This window comes from Idiotropiscis lumnitzeri, chromosome 7 (genome assembly GCF_059441095.1).
Source record: "Idiotropiscis lumnitzeri isolate Australia: NSW breed Sydney's pygmy pipehorse chromosome 7, RoL_Ilum_1.0, whole genome shotgun sequence".
Lineage (NCBI taxonomy): Eukaryota > Metazoa > Chordata > Actinopteri > Syngnathiformes > Syngnathidae > Idiotropiscis > Idiotropiscis lumnitzeri.
The window spans coordinates 21,169,519-21,183,793 of record NC_142397.1 but is presented as its reverse complement, the minus strand read 5'-3'; the positions used below and the strand labels follow the sequence as shown (position 1 = coordinate 21,183,793).

The window sequence follows — 14,275 nt, the reverse complement described above, 5'->3', positions numbered from 1 at the left end:
CTCAAAGGCTGTCTCTTGTTTTTGAGACTTTCACCGAATACCATGTCATGCTGCGGCTTAAAGGACATTCTTTCATTGAAGAAAGCGTCGTCTTGCTCCGTTATTGAGGGAACATGCGGTGGGTGGTCATATAAATAATGGTTTCAAATATAGATCATATAAATTTCCTATAAAGTTATAATATTGGCGCTTGGCTAATCAAAAACGTAAATAAGTAAAGTTTTGTAAAGGAGTTTGAATTGTTACACCGCTACATGTTCCTGACCACACAAAGAAACAGGAAATGAGTGCTAGAAAGGCGTGGGGCCGAGTCAATTCAATTCTCGCTTTGTATTCTTGTTAGAATTTAAGCAAGGCGTGATGGGAATGTTTTTGCTGATTCTTTTGACCTCATTCACAAATATTTACTTAATGCAAGTCTAAAAGAGACTACTTAAATTAATGTACGTGTCATGCATCATCCAGCGTGTATGTGTGTGCATGCGATCACACGTGCGTTGCAATCGGGCCCGTGACTGAAGATGGTGTGGGTGCTTAACCTTTTGGCCTGGCAATGTGTACATCTCATACTTACCTGGCAGGGGAGATACCATGATCACGAAGGTGGTTCACCCAGGGTGAGGCTCAGCCATTGCACTTCGGCTGTACTGACCCCTGCGAATTCCCCAAATGTGGGAATCTCGACTGCACAATTTCTGACAGTGGGGGACTGCGTTCGCGCTCTCCCCTGATTTCTGATGGTTATGACAATGAAATAAAATCATTCATGGCACTTAGTGAGCACGGTATCATGCTTATTTGTCAACATGCGATAAATAGTTAGCTTCTTTCGCAGTTGACAAATTACTGTCATTCACCTCCACACAAGTGGTGGCGCTAGCAAGTGACAATGTCAATTGGGAAGCAGGAAGAGCGTGTAAACGAAAAGATCTCGGTTTTTTAGTCTGTTTAGGACTGTTTTACATGGTTACACGGCATGAAGTTAGCGCAGAATTCATATTGGTCCGATATGGATCACGTGACAGGCGAGCGATTTCCTAACTTTCTTTTCACTTAGAGGAGGAAAAGCAACACAATTGTCCTCTTACGATCCGCAATACGTTTTATTAGATTCTTGAAATTCGCACGTCGGACTATTTAACCATTTAAGAGCATTGCGATGCCAGTGAATGGAATACTTCTATTGCTGTTTCCAATTGGTCCACTTTGGGTCACATGGACTACAGTACCCAGCAATTGCTCAGCTTTTGTTTCGTTCGCAGGCTGGCAAGCAACACAGTTGGTCTCGTTTTCAGCTAAAAATGTGTGAGTTTGATGTTTGGCATGTAAATGGTTTGTTGTGATCATTTTACATTGGTCACCGTCACTGTTGCTCGGAATGTCGAGAATCAAGTCGCCCCCTGTGTCAGTTTGCTGATATCGCTTCTCGGCCTTTTGGCTAAGATCAAGTGTAGTATCTGTTCTTATCAGTTTAATATCTGATACGTTCCCTATTTGGGGACCATATATTAAATTGATTTTTGGAACTGGGAGATGGAATAGGGGCTTGCTCCGTCCATTCCACGCATCGATCTGGTATTGCAGTACCGCCAGGAGCGGTGCACCCACCTCTGCTGGTCACAATGAATTTGTTGCTGGATGTTTCCCTTCTATGTAGTTCTGTGGGAAAACGAAGAAACCCTTTAAGCAGCTGTCGTGTTTCTCAAAGGCTGTCTCTTGTTTTTGAGACTTTCACCGAATACCATGTCATGCTGCGGCTTAAAGGACATTCTTTCATTGAAGAAAGCGTCGTCTTGCTCCGTTATTGAGGGAACATGCGGTGGGTGGTCATATAAATAATGGTTTCAAATATAGATCATATAAATTTCCTATAAAGTTATAATATTGGCGCTTGGCTAATCAAAAACGTAAATAAGTAAAGTTTTGTAAAGGAGTTTGAATTGTTACACCGCTACATGTTCCTGACCACACAAAGAAACAGGAAATGAGTGCTAGAAAGGCGTGGGGCCGGGTCAATTCAATTCTCGCTTTGAATTCTTGTTAGAATTTAAGCAAGGCGTGATGGGAATGTTTTTGCTGATTCTTTTGACCTCATTCACAAATATTTACTTAATGCAAGTCTAAAAGAGACTACTTAAATTAATGTACGTGTCATGCATCATCCAGCGTGTATGTGTGTGCATGCGATCACACGTGCGTTGCAATCGGGCCCGTGACTGAAGATGGTGTGGGTGCTTCACCTTTTGGCCTGGCAATGTGTACATCTCATACTTACCTGGCAGGCGAGATACCATGATCACGAAGGTGGTTCAGCCAGGGTGAGGCTCAGCCATTGCACTCCGGCTGTACTGACCCCTGCGAATTCCCCAAATGTGGGAATCTCGACTGCACAATTTCTGACAGTGGGGGACTGCGTTCGCGCTCTCCCCTGATTTCTGATGGTTATGACAATGAAATAAAATCATTCATGTCTCTTAGTGAGCACGGTATCATGCTTATTTGTCAACATGCGATAAATAGTTAGCTTCTTTCGCAGTTGACAAATTACTGTCATTCACCTCCACACAAGTGGTGGCGCTAGCAAGTGACAATGTCAATTGGGAAGCAGGAAGTGCGTGTAAACGAAAAGATCTCGGTTTTTTAGTCTGTTTAGGACTGTTTTACATGGTTACACGGCATGAAGTTAGCGCAGAATTCATATTGGTCCGATATGGATCACGTGACAGGCGAGCGATTTCCTAACTTTCTTTTCACTTAGAGGAGGAAAAGCAACACAATTGTCCTCTTACGATCCGCAATACGTTTTATTAGATTCTTGAAATTCGCACGTCGGACTATTTAACCATTTAAGAGCATTGCGATGCCAGTAAATGGAATACTTCTATTGCTGTTTCCAATTGGTCCACTTTGGGTCACATGGACTACAGTACCCAGCAATTGCTCAGCTTTTGTTTCGTTCGCAGGCTGGCAAGCAACACAGTTGGTCTCGTTTTCAGCTAAAAATGTGTGAGTTTGATGTTTGGCATGTAAATGGTTTGTTGTGATCATTTTACATTGGTCACCGTCACTGTTGCTCGGAATGTCGAGAATCAAGTCGCCCCCTGTGTCAGTTTGCTGATATCGCTTCTCGGCCTTTTGGCTAAGATCAAGTGTAGTATCTGTTCTTATCAGTTTAATATCTGATACGTTCCCTATTTGGGGACCATATATTAAATTGATTTTTGGAACTAGGAGATGGAATAGGGGCTTGCTCCGTCCATTCCACGCATCGACCTGGTATTGCAGTACCGCCAGGAGTGGTGCACCCACCTCTGCTGGTCACAATGAATTTGTTGCTGGATGTTTCCATTCTATGTAGTTCTGTGGGAAAACGAAGAAACCCTTTAAGCAGCTGTCGTGTTTCTCAAAGGCTGTCTCTTGTTTTTGAGACTTTCACCGAATACCATGTCATGCTGCGGCTTAAAGGACATTCTTTCATTGAAGAAAGCGTCGTCTTGCTCCGTTATTGAGGGAACATGCGGTGGGTGGTCATATAAATAATGGTTTCAAATATAGATCATATAAATTTCCTATAAAGTTATAATATTGGCGCTTGGCTAATCAAAAACGTAAATAAGTAAAGTTTTGTAAAGGAGTTTGAATTGTTACACCGCTACATGTTCCTGACCACACAAAGAAACAGGAAATGAGTGCTAGAAAGGCGTGGGGCAGGGTCAATTCAATTCTCGCTTTGAATTCTTGTTAGAATTTAAGCAAGGCGTGATGGGAATGTTTTTGCTGATTCTTTTGACCTCATTCACAAATATTTACTTAATGCAAGTCTAAAAGAGACTACTTAAATTAATGTACGTGTCATGGGAATGTTTTTGCTGATTCTTTTGACCTCATTCACAAATATTTACTTAATGCAAGTCTAAAAGAGACTACTTAAATTAATGTACGTGTCATGCATCATCCAGCGTGTATGTGTGTGCATGCGATCACACGTGCGTTGCAATCGGGCCCGTGACTGAAGAAGGTGTGGGTGCTTAACCTTTTGGCCTGGCAATGTGTACATCTCATACTTACCTGGCAGGGGAGATACCATGATCACGAAGGTGGTTCACCCAGGGTGAGGCTCAGCCATTGCACTCCGGCTGTACTGACCCCTGCGAATTCCCCAAATGTGGGAATCTCGACTGCACAATTTCTGACAGTGGGGGACTGCGTTCGCGCTCTCCCCTGATTTCTGATGGTAATGACAATGAAATAAAATCATTCATGTCACTTAGTGAGCACGGTATCATGCTTATTTGTCAACATGCGATAAATAGTTAGCTTCTTTCGCAGTTGACAAATTACTGTCATTCACCTCCACACAAGTGGTGGCGCTAGCAAGTGACAATGTCAATTGGGAAGCAGGAAGTGCGTGTAAACGAAAAGATCTCGGTTTTTTAGTCTGTTTAGGACTGTTTTACATGGTTACACGGCATGAAGTTAGCGCAGAATTCATATTGGTCCGATATGGATCACGTGACAGGCGAGCGATTTCCTAACTTTCTTTTCACTTAGAGGAGGAAAAGCAACACAATTGTCCTCTTACGATCCGCAATACGTTTTATTAGATTCTTGAAATTCGCACGTCGGACTATTTAACCATTTAAGAGCATTGCGATGCCAGTGAATGGAATACTTCTATTGCTGTTTCCAATTGGTCCACTTTGGGTCACATGGACTACAGTACCCAGCAATTGCTCAGCTTTTGTTTCGTTCGCAGGCTGGCAAGCAACACAGTTGGTCTCGTTTTCAGCTAAAAATGTGTGAGTTTGATGTTTGGCATGTAAATGGTTTGTTGTGATCATTTTACATTGGTCACCGTCACTGTTGCTCGGAATGTCGAGAATCAAGTCGCCCCCTGTGTCAGTTTGCTGATATCGCTTCTCGGCCTTTTGGCTAAGATCAAGTGTAGTATCTGTTCTTATCAGTTTAATATCTGATACGTTCCCTATTTGGGGACCATATATTAAATTGATTTTTGGAACTGGGAGATGGAATAGGGGCTTGCTCCGTCCATTCCACGCATCGACCTGGTATTGCAGTACCGCCAGGAGCGGTGCACCCACCTCTGCTGGTCACAATGAATTTGTTGCTGGATGTTTCCATTCTATGTAGTTCTGTGGGAAAACGAAGAAACCCTTTAAGCAGCTGTCGTGTTTCTCAAAGGCTGTCTCTTGTTTTTGAGACTTTCACCGAATACCATGTCATGCTGCGGCTTAAAGGACATTCTTTCATTGAAGAAAGCGTCGTCTTGCTCCGTTATTGAGGGAACATGCGGTGGGTGGTCATATAAATAATGGTTTCAAATATAGATCATATAAATTTCCTATAAAGTTATAATATTGGCGCTTGGCTAATCAAAAACGTAAATAAGTAAAGTTTTGTAAAGGAGTTTGAATTGTTACACCGCTACATGTTCCTGACCACACAAAGAAACAGGAAATGAGTGCTAGAAAGGCGTGGGGCCGGGTCAATTCAATTCTCGCTTTGAATTCTTGTTAGAATTTAAGCAAGGCGTGATGGGAATGTTTTTGCTGATTCTTTTGACCTCATTCACAAATATTTACTTAATGCAAGTCTAAAAGAGACTACTTAAATTAATGTACGTGTCATGCATCATCCAGCGTGTATGTGTGTGCATGCGATCACACGTGCGTTGCAATCGGGCCCGTGACTGAAGATGGTGTGGGTGCTTCACCTTTTGGCCTGGCAATGTGTACATCTCATACTTACCTGGCAGGCGAGATACCATGATCACGAAGGTGGTTCAGCCAGGGTGAGGCTCAGCCATTGCACTCCGGCTGTACTGACCCCTGCGAATTCCCCAAATGTGGGAATCTCGACTGCACAATTTCTGACAGTGGGGGACTGCGTTCGCGCTCTCCCCTGATTTCTGATGGTTATGACAATGAAATAAAATCATTCATGTCACTTAGTGAGCACGGTATCATGCTTATTTGTCAACATGCGATAAATAGTTAGCTTCTTTCGCAGTTGACAAATTACTGTCATTCACCTCCACACAAGTGGTGGCGCTAGCAAGTGACAATGTCAATTGGGAAGCAGGAAGTGCGTGTAAACGAAAAGATCTCGGTTTTTTAGTCTGTTTAGGACTGTTTTACATGGTTACACGGCATGAAGTTAGCGCAGAATTCATATTGGTCCGATATGGATCACGTGACAGGCGAGCGATTTCCTAACTTTCTTTTCACTTAGAGGAGGAAAAGCAACACAATTGTCCTCTTACGATCCGCAATACGTTTTATTAGATTCTTGAAATTCGCACGTCGGACTATTTAACCATTTAAGAGCATTGCGATGCCAGTGAATGGAATACTTCTATTGCTGTTTCCAATTGGTCCACTTTGGGTCACATGGACTACAGTACCCAGCAATTGCTCAGCTTTTGTTTCGTTCGCAGGCTGGCAAGCAACACAGTTGGTCTCGTTTTCAGCTAAAAATGTGTGAGTTTGATGTTTGGCATGTAAATGGTTTGTTGTGATCATTTTACATTGGTCACCGTCACTGTTGCTCGGAATGTCGAGAATCAAGTCGCCCCCTGTGTCAGTTTGCTGATATCGCTTCTCGGCCTTTTGGCTAAGATCAAGTGTAGTATCTGTTCTTATCAACCTGAGACAACGTCGGAAGTATTGAATTTTATTGAGAAAACAGTGACTGATAAAGTGCTTTTAACGCGAGATTTTACTCAAGAGGAATTAAACAAATGCATAAAACAATTTAAGAAAGCAAAAGCTCCGGGTGAGGACGGACTCTGCCTGGAATTTTATTTGACTTTTTGGGACATTATAGCACCGGATTTAATCACTGTTTTTAATGAATTTGACAAAACAAGCCGACTACCAGACAGTTTTAGAGTAGGGATAGTGACACTACTGCACAAGAAGGGAGACAAGGCGGACCTGGACAACTGGCGACCTATCACGCTTTTAAATGTTGATTGCAAACTTTTTAGTAAACTTTTAGCTACACGCATGTCTGTTTTTATGGGCGAATTGATCAACCCGGATCAAACCTGTGCCATCGCGGGGAGGAAGATCACGGACAGCCTCATGCTGATCCGTGACACCATCTGTTATGCGAGAGACAGAAATATGCGGCTAGTTGTCCTAAATTTAGATTTTGAGAAAGCGTTTGACCGAATCTCGCACCGGTACCTCTTTAAAGTACTGCAAAAATGGGGTTTTCCCGAAAGGTATATAGCGTGGGTGGGATTGCTGTACCGGGATATTAGCAGTAGATTTGTGGTTAATGGGGACCTGACAAAAGCAGTCCAAATTAACTGCGGTGTCCGTCAGGGTTGTCCTTTATCTGCACTCCTCTATGTCCTATGCATAGAACCGCTGGCACAGATGTTGAGAAAGGATAAAATGATCAAGGGGGTTAACATTCCAGGTGGCGGGGGACTCACGACAAAATGTATTTTATATATGGACGATTTTAATATCCTGTGCTCAGACCTTTTATCGGTGACAAGGGCTTTGGACTTGACTGATTGGTATGGGAGGGCCTCTGGGTCAAAACTTAATAGAGCCAAAACACAAGCACAGTTTTATGGACCGTGGACATTGACAGAAAAGACAGGTTTACCCCTGACATTGACAAAAACTGACCAGAAAATACTCGGGATCAGATTTGGCAGGGAAGGGGGAGGAGAAGCAAGTTGGGGCGACGTGGTAGGGAAAGTGAGGAAAAGACTTGTTTTTTGGAGAATGAGGGAACTGACCATAGAGGGAAAAGTTTTAATCATAAAAGCAGTTATTCTACCATTGCTTTTATTAATCAGTTCTGTTTTTATCCCAACAAGAAGTATCCTTTTAGGTTTGGACCGGGCTATCTTTTACTTCATCTGGGGATCCAAGTGGGAGAGACTGAAGAGAGCAACAATGAAGATGAGCAGAGAAAAAGGGGGAAAAGGAGTGCCGGACCTCCAGCTCTTCTTGGGAAGCAGATATGTGGCCCTGCACTTCCAAACTGCACTAGAGCCCTCAAGCGCTCAAAAAGCTCGAGCAATGTTAAGATTCTGGATGGGATCTTACCTCCGGAAATTAAGACTCATCCCTAGCGATCAAAGACTGCCTGTGTCTTTTATCCTGCCGCCTGCCTATTCTTTTATAAAAGTTTTTTTAAGGAATTTTAAACTAGAAAATCAAGAATGCCATGTTTTAAAAAACCACAGATCTCTCATCTCTGTTGTGCAGGAGCGGGAAACGGTATGTCCAGTGCGCGGGCTTGCATTCGGCGAGCCCACAACTGTTTGGCGCAATGTAAACCATCCCGCCCTCCCAAACAAACTTCGGGACCTGTCATGGATGGCGGCGCACGAAATCCTCCCAGTCAGGTACGTTATGCACTCCCGAGGTATGGCAGCGCACTCAAACTGCCCCCGACCTGGTTGTGGCGCCCAAGAGTCGGTGAGGCACCTCCTCTGGGAGTGCAGTGCTGCCACGGACCTGTGGGCGACAGCCGGCCACCTGCAATTCCCGGACTTGCCAGCAAGGGAGGTCCTCAATGCACAATTCGTGCTCTATGGGGTGGGCCCAATGACGAACACAAGAGAACATTTTGCAAAGCAGTGGCTCACCCTTGCCGCCATCAAAGACGCCATTTGGACCTCCAGAAACCTGCTGGTAAGGAGGCACAGACAGACCCCCCCCGTGGCTGTGCTCCGAATGGCAGCGGCTACTCTGAGCTGCCTGCGGCAAGCCAAGGACACAGTCACCAAGAAGAGTCGTCTGTGCCCGCCCGGAGGAGGGAACCGGAGCCCACAGGGAAGGTCCTGGCAGCGACGGCCTGGCTCCTCGGGAGAGAGTGGAGAGATGCAACACCTCTGAGGAACTCCTTGAAGCATCCTGGCAGGTTTTATCTGTCTGGACTCTGTTTGAGAGGGTGGGATGAAGTCCCACTTAGTAAGGCGATACTACGCTCCTGCACAACAGAGGTTGAAGTGCTTTTTTTTAACAATTGCTTTTAAAAAAAATATATATATATATTGTCTAGATGTATTTTAGATACATTTTACCTTACACCTCTATGTCAAACATGCTGCTTTTTTAACACGTTACCACAGAACTAAGATTGTGCTCCATGTTGGAGAGATGTGAACATCAATGTCTACAGTAACAATAAAAATTTTGCAAAAGAAAAAAAAATCTGTTCTTATCAGTTTAATATCTGATACGTTCCCTATTTGGGGACCATATATTAAATTGATTTTTGGAACTGGGAGATGGAATAGGGGCTTGCTCCGTCCATTCCACGCATCGACCTGGTATTGCAGTACCGCCAGGAGCGGTGCACCCACCTCTGCTGGTCACAATGAATTTGTTGCTGGATGTTTCCATTCTATGTAGTTCTGTGGGAAAACGAAGAAACCCTTTAAGCAGCTGTCGTGTTTCTCAAAGGCTGTCTCTTGTTTTTGAGACTTTCACCGAATACCATGTCATGCTGCGGCTTAAAGGACATTCTTTCATTGAAGAAAGCGTCGTCTTGCTCCGTTATTGAGGGAACATGCGGTGGGTGGTCATATAAATAATGGTTTCAAATATAGATCATATAAATTTCCTATAAAGTTATAATATTGGCGCTTGGCTAATCAAAAACGTAAATAAGTAAAGTTTTGTAAAGGAGTTTGAATTGTTACACCGCTACATGTTCCTGACCACACAAAGAAACAGGAAATGAGTGCTAGAAAGGCGTGGGGCCGGGTCAATTCAATTCTCGCTTTGAATTCTTGTTAGAATTTAAGCAAGGCGTGATGGGAATGTTTTTGCTGATTCTTTTGACCTCATTCACAAATATTTACTTAATGCAAGTCTAAAAGAGACTACTTAAATTAATGTACGTGTCATGCATCATCCAGCGTGTATGTGTGTGCATGCGATCACACGTGCGTTGCAATCGGGCCCGTGACTGAAGATGGTGTGGGTGCTTCACCTTTTGGCCTGGCAATGTGTACATCTCATACTTACCTGGCAGGCGAGATACCATGATCACGAAGGTGGTTCAGCCAGGGTGAGGCTCAGCCATTGCACTCCGGCTGTACTGACCCCTGCGAATTCCCCAAATGTGGGAATCTCGACTGCACAATTTCTGACAGTGGGGGACTGCGTTCGCGCTCTCCCCTGATTTCTGATGGTTATGACAATGAAATAAAATCATTCATGTCTCTTAGTAGCACGGTATCATGCTTATTTGTCAACATGCGATAAATAGTTAGCTTCTTTCGCAGTTGACAAATTACTGTCATTCACCTCCACACAAGTGGTGGCGCTAGCAAGTGACAATGTCAATTGGGAAGCAGGAAGTGCGTGTAAACGAAAAGATCTCGGTTTTTTAGTCTGTTTAGGACTGTTTTACATGGTTACACGGCATGAAGTTAGCGCAGAATTCATATTGGTCCGATATGGATCACGTGACAGGCGAGCGATTTCCTAACTTTCTTTTCACTTAGAGGAGGAAAAGCAACACAATTGTCCTCTTACAATCCGCAATACGTTTTATTAGATTCTTGAAATTCGCACGTCGGACTATTTAACCATTTAAGAGCATTGCGATGCCAGTAAATGGAATACTTCTATTGCTGTTTCCAATTGGTCCACTTTGGGTCACATGGACTACAGTACCCAGCAATTGCTCAGCTTTTGTTTCGTTCGCAGGCTGGCAAGCAACACAGTTGGTCTCGTTTTCAGCTAAAAATGTGTGAGTTTGATGTTTGGCATGTAAATGGTTTGTTGTGATCATTTTACATTGGTCACCGTCACTGTTGCTCGGAATGTCGAGAATCAAGTCGCCCCCTGTGTCAGTTTGCTGATATCGCTTCTCGGCCTTTTGGCTAAGATCAAGTGTAGTATCTGTTCTTATCAGTTTAATATCTGATACGTTCCCTATTTGGGGACCATATATTAAATTGATTTTTGGAACTGGGAGATGGAATAGGGGCTTGCTCCGTCCATTCCACGCATCGACCTGGTATTGCAGTACCGCCAGGAGCGGTGCACCCACCTCTGCTGGTCACAATGAATTTGTTGCTGGATGTTTCCATTCTATGTAGTTCTGTGGGAAAACGAAGAAACCCTTTAAGCAGCTGTCGTGTTTCTCAAAGGCTGTCTCTTGTTTTTGAGACTTTCACCGAATACCATGTCATGCTGCGGCTTAAAGGACATTCTTTCATTGAAGAAAGCGTCGTCTTGCTCCGTTATTGAGGGAACATGCGGTGGGTGGTCATATAAATAATGGTTTCAAATATAGATCATATAAATTTCCTATAAAGTTATAATATTGGCGCTTGGCTAATCAAAAACGTAAATAAGTAAAGTTTTGTAAAGGAGTTTGAATTGTTACACCGCTACATGTTCCTGACCACACAAAGAAACAGGAAATGAGTGCTAGAAAGGCGTGGGGCCGGGTCAATTCAATTCTCGCTTTGAATTCTTGTTAGAATTTAAGCAAGGCGTGATGGGAATGTTTTTGCTGATTCTTTTGACCTCATTCACAAATATTTACTTAATGCAAGTCTAAAAGAGACTACTTAAATTAATGTACGTGTCATGCATCATCCAGCGTGTATGTGTGTGCATGCGATCACACGTGCGTTGCAATCGGGCCCGTGACTGAAGATGGTGTGGGTGCTTCACCTTTTGGCCTGGCAATGTGTACATCTCATACTTACCTGGCAGGCGAGATACCATGATCACGAAGGTGGTTCAGCCAGGGTGAGGCTCAGCCATTGCACTCCGGCTGTACTGACCCCTGCGAATTCCCCAAATGTGGGAATCTCGACTGCACAATTTCTGACAGTGGGGGACTGCGTTCGCGCTCTCCCCTGATTTCTGATGGTTATGACAATGAAATAAAATCATTCATGTCACTTAGTGAGCACGGTATCATGCTTATTTGTCAACATGCGATAAATAGTTAGCTTCTTTCGCAGTTGACAAATTACTGTCATTCACCTCCACACAAGTGGTGGCGCTAGCAAGTGACAATGTCAATTGGGAAGCAGGAAGTGCGTGTAAACGAAAAGATCTCGGTTTTTTAGTCTGTTTAGGACTGTTTTACATGGTTACACGGCATGAAGTTAGCGCAGAATTCATATTGGTCCGATATGGATCACGTGACAGGCGAGCGATTTCCTAACTTTCTTTTCACTTAGAGGAGGAAAAGCAACACAATTGTCCTCTTACGATCCGCAATACGTTTTATTAGATTCTTGAAATTCGCACGTCGGACTATTTAACCATTTAAGAGCATTGCGATGCCAGTAAATGGAATACTTCTATTGCTGTTTCCAATTGGTCCACTTTGGGTCACATGGACTACAGTACCCAGCAATTGCTCAGCTTTTGTTTCGTTCGCAGGCTGGCAAGCAACACAGTTGGTCTCGTTTTCAGCTAAAAATGTGTGAGTTTGATGTTTGGCATGTAAATGGTTTGTTGTGATCATTTTACATTGGTCACCGTCACTGTTGCTCGGAATGTCGAGAATCAAGTCGCCCCCTGTGTCAGTTTGCTGATATCGCTTCTCGGCCTTTTGGCTAAGACTGTGATCACCTCCTTTGGGCGTGTTGGTTCTATACCTGCTGTGGTATAGGACTTATTCATTGGGGGATATATCAGCTGTTGCTTATTGTTGATAATAACCTTTGTATTTTCAGTTATCCGACTAAGGTAAGTAAATATAAACTAGTATTTGTTATTATTTATTATCTACGTCCTGTGGTTCTCCGGCTATGTCGGCCACCCATGCCGGCATGCGGAGGCACCACAGTGTACGTTTTACTTTCAAGGAAGTTAATGGAGAGGTCCTGGTAATGTCCAGACTGGATTTTTCCAGGAAACTTATCCAACAGACCTTGGAATTTAATGCTAATGACCTGAACTGTATCATAACGTTGCCTTTTAGCAAAGGTTTTGATGTTAGTTTCAGCTCTGCTCTAAATCTTCGCGAATTTTGGCTTCGTTATGAAGAGGTAAAAGCCCAGTTTTCTGCGTTCAATGTGGAAAAACTGACTGATAATGCTGCTAAAACAGTTATTGTCAGAATGTTTAATGAGACAGTGAATGCAGATGACATTTGTTTTTGGCTGGGTAGATATTGCACGGTGAAAGGCCAGGCTATGAAAGTGAGAGATGAGGATGGCATCTGGAACTGTGCCTGGCGGGTACCCATTCAACAATGGCAGGACCCCCAGGGCTTCCAGGGCCTGAAACATCTCCCATCAATGATAGTCCTGGGTGAAAACCGGGGCTACATACACTACCAGGGTCAACCCAAGCTCTGCCGCAAGTGTGGTGAGCATGGACACCTGGCAGAAGCATGTCAGCAGATAATTTGTGGAAAATGCAGAGTAATTGGGCATACTTTTGAAGAATGCACCAATGGCAGAAAGTGCAATCTCTGTGGGGAATCAAACCACCTCTACAGAAATTGTCCGAAATCATTTGCCAACAAATTGAAGGCTGGGAAAGAAATGGTACTGCTAAATGAAATTGAAATGGACAAACAACCAAAAGACACACCGGAAAATTCAAATCTCCCTCCAAAACCTGTCATTGGTGGAGAGGGAACAGGTGAGGAGGTGGAAGGGGAGGGGCATATGTTGACTACACCAATGGGGAGTTCAGAAGAAAGTTGCATGTTGCCACAAATGCCCACAACCGAATCGAGCAAAACCAACATGGAAGACCAGACTAGTAGTGAACGCAGCGAAATTCCTTGTACACAAAAAATTAAACGACTAGCATCTGAGCGGTCTTCTGAGTCTCCATTGACCTTAGAGAAGAGGGGAAAGCCCGGGAGCTCAGAGAGCGACGTGGAAGAGCACAGGGTTTTTCCTTGCAACTCACCAAACGAGCTGTCTTTTTTGAACATAGTACTACAATCAACGCCCAAAAACCATAACACAATGAATTTAAGATTGCGAGAAAGACCATCACCAAGACTCCCGAATCCTACACCTATTGCTCAGGTGAAGGAAGAACTCCGGTCTCAAGAAATTACCTAATTGATTAGTTTTAAAGAGCTTCCTCCTTTTGATACCCTGTTTTGTAGTCCTCCATTTTAAATCATATCTTTAACTCTCACCTTCTCGACTATAAACGTTAGAAGTGTGAAATCAAAGACTCGTGCTCAGAGCGTATTGTCCTTTTTAAAAACTCTTAAGTCTGATGTGTTTTTAATGCAAGAATGTGGTATTCCCTTTTTAAAAAATTATAAGCAG

The 14,275-nt window shown here is 43.5% G+C and overlaps 11 non-coding genes and 1 pseudogene across 11 annotated transcripts; all 12 read left to right on the top strand.

The window, feature by feature from the left end:
* The first annotated feature begins 566 nt into the window (after positions 1-566).
* Positions 567-730, top strand: LOC148334091 (U1 spliceosomal RNA). Its single transcript, XR_015844571.1, has one exon. It is a non-coding gene; the product is annotated as a U1 spliceosomal RNA (small nuclear RNA).
* A 688-nt stretch (positions 731-1,418) lies between these two features.
* On the top strand, positions 1,419-1,609 carry LOC148334090 (U2 spliceosomal RNA). The gene has a single exon (XR_015844476.1). It is a non-coding gene; the product is annotated as a U2 spliceosomal RNA (small nuclear RNA).
* A 658-nt stretch (positions 1,610-2,267) lies between these two features.
* Positions 2,268-2,431, top strand: LOC148334089 (U1 spliceosomal RNA). Its single transcript, XR_015844398.1, has one exon. It is a non-coding gene; the product is annotated as a U1 spliceosomal RNA (small nuclear RNA).
* A 688-nt stretch (positions 2,432-3,119) lies between these two features.
* On the top strand, positions 3,120-3,310 carry LOC148334088 (U2 spliceosomal RNA). The gene has a single exon (XR_015844473.1). It is a non-coding gene; the product is annotated as a U2 spliceosomal RNA (small nuclear RNA).
* Positions 3,311-4,060: 750 nt separating this feature from the next.
* Positions 4,061-4,224, top strand: LOC148334087 (U1 spliceosomal RNA). The gene has a single exon (XR_015844557.1). It is a non-coding gene; the product is annotated as a U1 spliceosomal RNA (small nuclear RNA).
* Positions 4,225-4,912: 688 nt separating this feature from the next.
* On the top strand, positions 4,913-5,103 carry LOC148334086 (U2 spliceosomal RNA). The gene has a single exon (XR_015844423.1). It is a non-coding gene; the product is annotated as a U2 spliceosomal RNA (small nuclear RNA).
* Positions 5,104-5,761: 658 nt separating this feature from the next.
* Positions 5,762-5,925, top strand: LOC148334085 (U1 spliceosomal RNA). Its single transcript, XR_015844397.1, has one exon. It is a non-coding gene; the product is annotated as a U1 spliceosomal RNA (small nuclear RNA).
* Positions 5,926-6,613: 688 nt separating this feature from the next.
* On the top strand, positions 6,614-6,762 carry LOC148334084 (U2 spliceosomal RNA; annotated as a pseudogene).
* A 2,398-nt stretch (positions 6,763-9,160) lies between these two features.
* LOC148334083 (U2 spliceosomal RNA) lies at positions 9,161-9,359 on the top strand. Its single transcript, XR_015844513.1, has one exon. It is a non-coding gene; the product is annotated as a U2 spliceosomal RNA (small nuclear RNA).
* Positions 9,360-10,017: 658 nt separating this feature from the next.
* On the top strand, positions 10,018-10,181 carry LOC148334082 (U1 spliceosomal RNA). The gene has a single exon (XR_015844396.1). It is a non-coding gene; the product is annotated as a U1 spliceosomal RNA (small nuclear RNA).
* A 687-nt stretch (positions 10,182-10,868) lies between these two features.
* LOC148334081 (U2 spliceosomal RNA) lies at positions 10,869-11,059 on the top strand. Its single transcript, XR_015844421.1, has one exon. It is a non-coding gene; the product is annotated as a U2 spliceosomal RNA (small nuclear RNA).
* A 658-nt stretch (positions 11,060-11,717) lies between these two features.
* On the top strand, positions 11,718-11,881 carry LOC148334080 (U1 spliceosomal RNA). The gene has a single exon (XR_015844395.1). It is a non-coding gene; the product is annotated as a U1 spliceosomal RNA (small nuclear RNA).
* Positions 11,882-14,275: the final 2,394 nt, after the last annotated feature.